Source organism: Sinocyclocheilus grahami, unplaced genomic scaffold (assembly GCF_001515645.1).
Source record: "Sinocyclocheilus grahami isolate Dianchi unplaced genomic scaffold, SAMN03320097.WGS_v1.1 scaffold545.1, whole genome shotgun sequence".
Taxonomy (NCBI): Eukaryota; Metazoa; Chordata; class Actinopteri; order Cypriniformes; family Cyprinidae; genus Sinocyclocheilus; species Sinocyclocheilus grahami.
The window spans coordinates 413,311-422,793 of record NW_015505724.1 but is presented as its reverse complement, the minus strand read 5'-3'; positions in this window follow the sequence as shown (position 1 = coordinate 422,793).

The following is a 9,483-nucleotide window of genomic DNA, read 5'->3' as shown; positions in this document are numbered from 1 at the left end:
CACACACACACACACACACACACACTCACACACACACACACACACACACACACACACACACACACACACACACACACACACACACACACACACACTCATACACTCACTCACACTCACACACACACACACACACACACTCATACACTCACTCACACTCACACACACACACACACACACACACACACACACACTAACACCCACTCACCACACACACACACACACTCATACACTCACTCACACTCACACACACAAACACACACACACTCATACACTCACTCACACACACTCACTCACTCACTCACTCACTCACAAACACACACACACACACACACACACACATACTCATACACTCACTCACACACACACACACACACACACACACACACATACTCATACACTCACTCACACACACACACACACACACACACACACACATACTCATACACTCACTCACACACACACACACACACACACACACACACATACTCATACACTCACTCACACACACACACACACACACACACACACACATACTCATACACTCACTCACACACACACATACACACTCACTCATACACTCACACACAGCACTCTTAACAGTGCTGTCCACTCGAGTGTTCCAGCTGTTTCCTGTCAGTCTGAATGCTGCTGACTGCAGCTCTACAGAACACTCAGCCACATGACTATCACGACTATATGAGATTCAGCTGGAGAAACCAGATTGTAATAATACACTGGGATTGTAACAATCACCTGAGATATCAGTTTTCATGTGTCATGTGTTCAAGAAAGATTAGGGAGGATCAAATGGATCACAAGGATAAAATAAATCAAACTGAAAATCCAAACGGCTTGTTTAATTTTCACTTCACAAAGTGAAGATTTCACTATTTCCACCAGTGTTTTTTTTTTAAAAGTTGCCAACCACTGCCAACATGTTTGATAATTTTCACAAAATATTGTATACTTTTAATATTTAGTAATATTTACACTTGAATATGGGTACATTTTAATAAAAATAGCAAAATATTTTACAAAAAGCTGAGAACTTTTTTTTTTTTTGCCATTATGTCTGGATCAGATTCAGAACGATGATCAAATTATAGATGGAGTAGATCGAGTCCTTCAACACCCCCAAAGCTTGCACAGTCCTACACCACTTCCTGGGCAGACATTTCATTCGCTTAAAGGTGCAATAGGTGATTGTCTTCAGAAACATTTTTTGTTATGCTGGTTGAAAGTCTCTTCATATCCCGATAGCAATCATTAAGTTAAGTGGTCTAAATGTATTCATCTGTATTTATATATTCTGTGGAAGGTGTAGGACCAAGAAATGTTCGTCCAATCAAAACGCTTGGTCCGAGCATTTTAATAAGCTTTCCTACCTGCCTGTCAACTTATGTATCTGCATACCTCTGCGCACCTGGTTCGCGCAGACAGGACACGTCATCAGCGCGTTCACGCACGCTGTGCAGACAGAGCGAGGATGGCAAGCAAACATCAACAACCCGATCTTCCTTCCTGGTATTGTAGTACTTTTAAAGTTTTCTAAATGGTGAATGACGCATGATGTAGCCCAGCGATTAATCCAGTCCTTGCACCCCCCGCTCTGCATATTTTGAATGTCTCGCTTAGCTAACACACCCGATTCAGATAACCAGCTCGTTAGAAGTGAGCTATGTGCATGAACTGTGTTCCGATCGATATGATCCCTACACAGTGTTCATTGCTCCCTCCTCACTGAGCGGGGGAAATCCGTTGAAGTTTACTTCACTTCGGAACATGGGCTGGAATTGGGAACCACTGATGTAGCCTATTGTAGTAATGTTGTCTCTGGTGTTCTGGTCTGTGAGTGAGCGTATATGCATTCAGGGAGCGTGGCTTTGGACGGCGATTGCAGGGAGGGTGGGACATTCGCTTTCAGTGCTATCAGGCTAAAGTTAGCATTTTCCAAGATCTCTTATTGCGCCTTTAAGTTAGGCAGTTTTGATTTATATGCTGTTTAATATTCGATGAGGGTGTTATTTTACATAGATTTAAATAAGCATGCATTTCCATGCTGGATAAGGTTAGTTTATGATGGGTTTTATTGACTAGCTGCTGGTTCTGTTTAATTGATTTTAAATTGTGTTAAATATTCCCTGTGGGCTTGTAAGACATACTGCTACTGCACAAATAGCATACATGAAATAGAAATCCTGGCCAGGACGCGTCCTGGGAAAATGGCACGTATGGTCACCCTAGCTTACACAGAACCAAGCTATTGAAATGTCAAGCAGCGAGCTCAATGTCTGCAGATGCAGTATACAGACCAATCAGCTTGTGCCATGTAATGATCATGTGATATCTAGCAGATTGCATATTGGACCTATCAGTCTGCGCTATCTAGAGTCTCATGACTGAACAAAATATGTGTCCAATCTCTAGATCTGTTGAGGCAAAGCCACATGAGCTTTGGTTGCTCATATTTGAGGCACATGTTATTACTGGACTGTTATTCGTGCTTTAGTCCTATTTACTGGTGGTCAGTGCAGACTCATTACCTGAAAGTGGATGGACCTAGCAGTGATCAAATACCATATTTCCTGAAGTAAACTTTAAGCAGTTTGATTTTCAAAAGCATTCTCTTTTAATGCCATGCGTACATACAGACAAATGATTGATTAGCTTTCAAGAGCAAGAAAGCTGACTGAACACAGTCTACTCATGATGAAAATGAAGGATTAGGCAAAGTCTAACAAAGCTGTTTTTCATTATACTAAAGTCTAGTAAGCTCAACCTTCATCAGACTATGATTATGTGTTCAATGAATGGAAAAGAGAGGCACACTCACATCCCGGGGAGCACACAGGAGCTCAGAGAAGACCACTGATGTCAGCCAAAGACTAAAGCCCCTTCAACACAACAATCAGACGGCAGCACTGAATGATCTATGAGCTGTGTGCTGGCCCAATCTGCTGCAGGCTGGGACAGTCAGTAAATAAGTAATGCTGTCTGCTGTCTCAGATGAGTAGATCAAGTTATCTGAGGTCTCCAGTGTCACGCTGCATCTCTACTGACTTCTCACAAACATCATCTACTTCACAGAAATTCACATTCAAATGGAGTTTTTGCTTGAATTTGCTTCACAAACAAACTCAAAATAAATTAAAGAACATCAGTATGAAAGTATCTGTTTACCATATTCATTAACATTTTCCCTGTGGGGAAATGTAAACTGGTAAAATATCTACAAAATAAAAGAAATAAAATATGAAATTATATTTTGTGAAAATCAACCTTTTTTAGAACCATTAATATTTATTTTGATAACAGTTAAGCCAACACTGCCCCCAAGTTTTCATTACTGTAATCAAAAAATAGAATTCTAATTATCTGTGATTGTAAAAATATAATTTTAATTGTATGCTGCCATCTGCCTTGTTCTCTGTTGGGCCTTTTGTTTTCTATTGTGTGCTCTATTTTGTGTTCACATGCCCATTTGGACTTTTATTTTGTGCTTGTTTTGTTTTCATAGTTTCCTGTTTCTGTTTGTAGTCAGTTTGTCAGTCAGTTAGTTTTTCTACCCTGCGTTACAATGTTCATACTATCCATCCTAAACTGTATGTGAGATTTGAATAAGTGTGTCCCAAAGCATAGTATGTTGAAAAGAGTATACCAAAAATCCCAGGATGGTCTACTCTTTCAGGTTTAAAAAAATCGTTTTGAAGTGTGGATCTGTGCACACTCTGATGGCTAAAATTACCCACAATCCATTGTGCATTGGCGAAGGATTCAGTTCAAAACTACAAACACGAAAAAAAAAGTGTTAAAAAAACTACAAACATGGTGGATGCGCACGACCGACGGTTAAGCAGAGAGGTTTAGATAAAGGAGTTTGACTTACTAATAATCAACATTTAACCTGGTAAAAAAAAAAATTATTATCTGTGTTATATTTCACACCTATAACACCTGTTATTATTTATTTATATTTATAAACACCTGTTTGCCCATTAACTTTTAAATTCTGCTCTACACACTCAAAAGTGTGTACTTTTTCTTCACCATAAGAGTACATACTCTAAGAGCGTAGTATAAGTAGGCACATTGAGACGCAGCGCTAGTCTCTGTCATAAACCCTCATGTCTCTCACCTGTGTCTCATTCCCTTGATTAGTTCCCAAGTGTAGGCTATTTATTCCTTGTTAGCTGCTCATCTTGGTGTCTGGTGTTGTCTGTCTTGGGTGTTTGGCATGTGTTGTCATCAGTTCTGTTTCTTGTTTCCCCATATTTGGATGAATTTTTATTAAATGTTTTATGCTGCACTTGGGTCCTATACGCTCTCTGTCTTCTCTGAGTCAACCTGTGATCCATTATACATCAAATTGTTGTTCTATATTAGAAGAAGAAGAAGAAGTGAAGTGATGTGTAGCCAAGTATGGTGTCGCATACTGGGAATTTGTGCTCTGCATTCCACACACACACACACAGCAGTGAGTAGTGAACAAACACACACACTCCATGAACACACACCCGGAGCACCCGGGGAGCAGTTGGGGGTTCGGTGTCTTGCTCAAGGGTCTCACCTCAGTTGTGGTATTGAGGATGAAGAGAGCACTGGTTATTCACTCCCCCACACGACAATTCCTGCCGGACGTGAGACTCAAACTCAAAAATCTATAAAAGCCTATCTCCCTGGACAGCCTGACATCACTGGAGCACATATGAGGGATTCGACACAATTTGTCCCGAACACCCACAAACAGGCAGCCTGTTGTAATAAAGACAGATGCCACACTCTTAGTAAGAAACGTTCACTGGTGTCTACTGTAGAACATTTTCTTTTAAATGTGCAGTATTTGGGGATTTTAGAAGACCTCATTCCTTTAAAATCTCATGTTACTGGAGCTGTTATCTGTCCTTCTGGAATTAAAGCACACCATGCCGGTTTGGTCTGTCCAGAGGAGAACTGGCCCCCTGACTGAGCCTGGTTTTTTCTCCATTTCTGACACCGATGGCGTTTTGGGTTCTTTGGCTTGCTTAGTTGGAGACTCTTGACTGATTGCACAGACACTATTGAAGAGAGCTGAACTGATGATGACTGAATCATCAATGAACTGACTTTAGCTGGAAAATGACTTATTGTTATTGTTATTGTCTTCTTGCATTACTGACAAACTATTTTCCTGTTTAACACTGTAAAGCTGCTTTGACACAATCAGTATTATATAAAGCGCTAGACAAATAAATGTGACTTGACTTGACTGGATTCCTCCCTCTGTATGCTTAGAATTGTTTAGTCTGACCACCAGAACCCTTTATGATAGGAAGTCTTGATCTTATGGTCCACATATTCACAGAACACCTTCAAATCCCACAATCCCATACACACTTCCAGAAACCTCCTCTAAATAATTATCTCTCTTTATGTCTGTCAAAGACTGTTAGAAACCCCTGCACCAGAAATGGAGAATGGAGTTTATGTTGTGCCAATAACATTGTGAGAAAACTTCTATTCAAATGACTAAAATTCTTCAAGTAATGTTTGATATAATTTAACTTACAGATCACCACTAAAGCCAAACAGTACAGACTTTATGACCCTCAGTATGCTGTAGTAGTTCAGAGAACTGTGGTGTTACCTCTAAAAATAAAATTACATTTGACCGTGAGTTAAAACGGCCCATCTTAATTCCGTAATGTGGTATATTTTAGTCAAACAGAATATCTAATAAGAAAATATGTAGGACGAGACGATGTTATCCATCTGGGATTGATTGGATGATGAAAAGTGGCCGATCCGTACAAGCACAGAGTCAGAGCTGAATGTGAGCACACAGTGGATCTTGGAGGACTAACTCTCCTCCCGAAACACTGCCGGCACCCACTTCTGAGGAGGCTTTTTGATCGGGATAGAGCATGTGCATGTATCCCTTCTCAAATCTAGCATTACTTGCTATTATTGCGGTGACAATAACGACAAAAGCACCAGATTACTGAATAAACCATTTGCAAGATTTCAGAAGGACTGCTTTACCAACCATAACCAGCTGAAAGCAGTGCCTAAACATATTGGTTAACATTAACCAGTAGCCCACATGGCCAAGGTGACACCAGCTGAAGAGTCATTTTGATTAAGGATTAAAACACAAAACAACTGTGCTAATAGTGTGGCCAATTATGATTGTCTGTTCAATATACATTCTGCTTGTGTCAATCCAGAATTATTTTGAGAGCATGCAAAATGTTATTATTTGACAGGCAACTCATACTTACCTTTTGAAAAATGCGCTATTAGGTTGCAGGCACAAAAACTGCCAGTAATCCAAACACAGAGCTTTAAATCTTGACATTTTCAGGGCTAAACGCTCAGTCAGATGGCAAAATGATCAACCTCCGTTTTCACCTGAGAGACGCGAGCCAAAGATTCGTGCAGCAGAGAAGATCTCTGTGTGTGTTACATGATGTCTGCAGGTCGTGCAATGCTGCAATGAATCTGATGGGCCAAACACACCTGACAGTCCAACCGTCCAGCTTTCTGCTTCCTTCTGCGGCTGTGAAGAACCCAAAGCATCCTCAAGAGCTCACAGCCAAACCCTGTACACTGTGTATCCAGGAGGAGATTCCTACAGCATTCAGCCACTTTGATAAGGAAACCAGGTCAGCTCCAGATCCACCCTCACTGCATCAGCTTCAGCCTCTTCACATACAGATCCAGCAAACACCCAGAGGATGGAGTCTCTGACATGCACCTCAGCATATTTATCATATTGATATGCATTTGCTGGCTCTAAGAGTGAACTTCCAGAGCGCAGGTGCTCCTTGCTGCAGGATTTTTGCAGGAGTGCATTTCAGCTACTGCATCCATGAAGAGATCTCCACCTATACATGCTGAATGCCGGTTGCCTGGCAACAACATCACTACTGAACTTGCAAATGGTTTGCTGACAATACTCTGGTGGTTCAGCTGTCAGAAGGGAGTGACTCCCTCATCCTCAATACTACGATGTGATGTACATAAACCACAGTGTATATTAATTCTACTGCATTGAAAAATAGTGCGCTCTTGCAGTAAACAAAGACATGCAAAGCAGCTTTTCTCATCAGACCCATCAGTAAGGCTCAAGTACTCCTCCAAATGGCCATTATTGCAATGATTCACAACAGAAGCAGTTTGAGAAACAGAGCATTTCGTTTGATATTGGTGTGATTGGCTGAGAGACATCTGATGGCACATGCCCAGCTAACAGGGAATGTTATTTGTACTTGATGAACATTCTCACAACGCTGAGAAAATGTTCTTAGAACAACATTCTCAGAACGTCCTTTTGTACATAAACATTCGAAGAAATGTTTTTTGTAACCTTTAAATAACGTTCTAATCACGACAAGAAAACTGGACATTTTAACGTTCTTAGAATATTATGAATAAACATTCCAAAAATGTTATTATTATGGGTGAAAATAAAGTTGGTAGAATGTTGCAAGAAACATTTTTGTAACCTTTAAATAACATTCAAAAACAATGTTCTTACAACGTTTTTATTAGCTAAAGGTAGACAGGGAAAAGTGTACTGCTGTGAGGAAACAAGAGTTTAATGAAAAAGTTAAGTTTTGCCTCTGGAGACGTATTAATTATTATTTTTTTATTTTGTGTAATAAGTAGATTTTTACATTTGCAGAAAATGTGAGTGATTGTTGCCTAAAATCCTGCCCCTATTATGCTAGGGTATTGCTAAATGAGGTTGCGAAGAGTGTTTGTTAGCTTGAAAATATGCTATAGCTGTTCAGGTGTTTGCATTTTGGTCTCATCAAAAGAGCACATTCTCAAGATGCAGAAAGGTTAGCTCATTCATTCATTCATTACTTCAAGGCTAAAGCACTTGTAATTTTGTTAAAAGTTTTTTTTGGCTGTTTCCAATAATAAGCAGTCAGAATTCTAACAAGGGCCAGAAAACATGACCACATTAGTCTAATATTACCTTAAATACACTGCTTATGCATTACATTCAATATCATTTAAAATAAAACGCTCTTGTTTCTACTAAAATGTCACTAGACTTGAGAACGCAAAATTTCTAACAACACTGCATCGGTCGAAATAATGATGTCATACTGTGTAATTCAACGTATAATACATCCAACGTGTAAAAACATGCATTCTTCTGCTCTTCACTGCAATCATGCAGGTTTATAGTTTGCATTCTTTTAATTCAACTAAGAGGTCAAATCGTAATTTAGCAATCTTCTATTGGTCACACACTTTGGAATGCTGTGAAGTTTGCATGAGCGTGTGTTTCCGGTCTCCTGCATTCGCATTCTAAATGGAAGAAAACACCCTTTACTGTGGGAATCTGTTGTCTAATAAAGGAACACCAATTAGACCCTATCAGTGCTTTGTGTCATAGACAGAGGTAGCATGCAGATACCATCATATTCACTCCATATTTCACTGCACCTTCAAGCTGAAAGCACATGCTTCAGTGTGGATTGATTAGTGCAGCTCACAGCAGAGACCGTCTCAGTTTATAGCATCTACTAGATGCACTGAAGGATTCGTGACAGTCTGCGAGCATCAACCATCAGCATGGAAACAGACTGCTGTCAATAAAGGGCTCACAAAGAGGAGAACATGCACAAATTATGTAGTTTCAAAACAGCTGCAAATGATTCTACTTGTCACAAAAAAACTGCATCACTGATGAAATGATTTCTTCATGTTTTAAGCATAAACTTTATAAAATATTGTAAAAATGAACGCATAGAAAGAAAAGCAGCATGTTAAGAAGAAAAAAAAAGAGTACTGGTAGAGTCCAGCACTTATCCAAGTGTCTTCATCAGTTGTAAAATGTTGGAAGTAACACTAGTGTTTATCATGAACTGCTTCACTGAAGGTGTGAACTGGACCATCAGCAGCATCACTTGTCCTCTGTATATCAGTGAGAATGCTGGAGTCTGTCCCAGCGTCACACAGACACACACTCACTCACTCACACCTGTGGGCAATGTATCGGGTCCGATTCACCGATGCAGCATGTCTTTTGGACTGTGAGGAAACTCGCGCCAGCACATGGACCTGCTAACAAGAAAGACATGATCGTGCTTCAGCCCACTGCCTACTACTGACTGCTGGACAGAGTACAACTCCTGCTTCCCACCAGATGTGATATCCTGATCAATATCACACTATGTTCATTCATTTAGGCCAGAAGATCATATCATAGGATACTGAAAACAGTACACCAAAGGTTCTTGGACAGCATAGCGCTGCTGGATAATTTTCAAATATACATCAGCACATAACACACTTTTCATACTTAGAAAAGCATGTGAACTGGGATTGAGCCAACATCTTGATGTAATGGTCTGCGTCGTCCACTAGAGGCAGGACAAGGGCTTTTCACACATGCAACAGTAAACCGTGGGTCATTCTAAACCCGTCAATCCTGTATGCATGTAGTATGAATACAATCTCAGCATCCTGAATGTTGGCACTGTCATA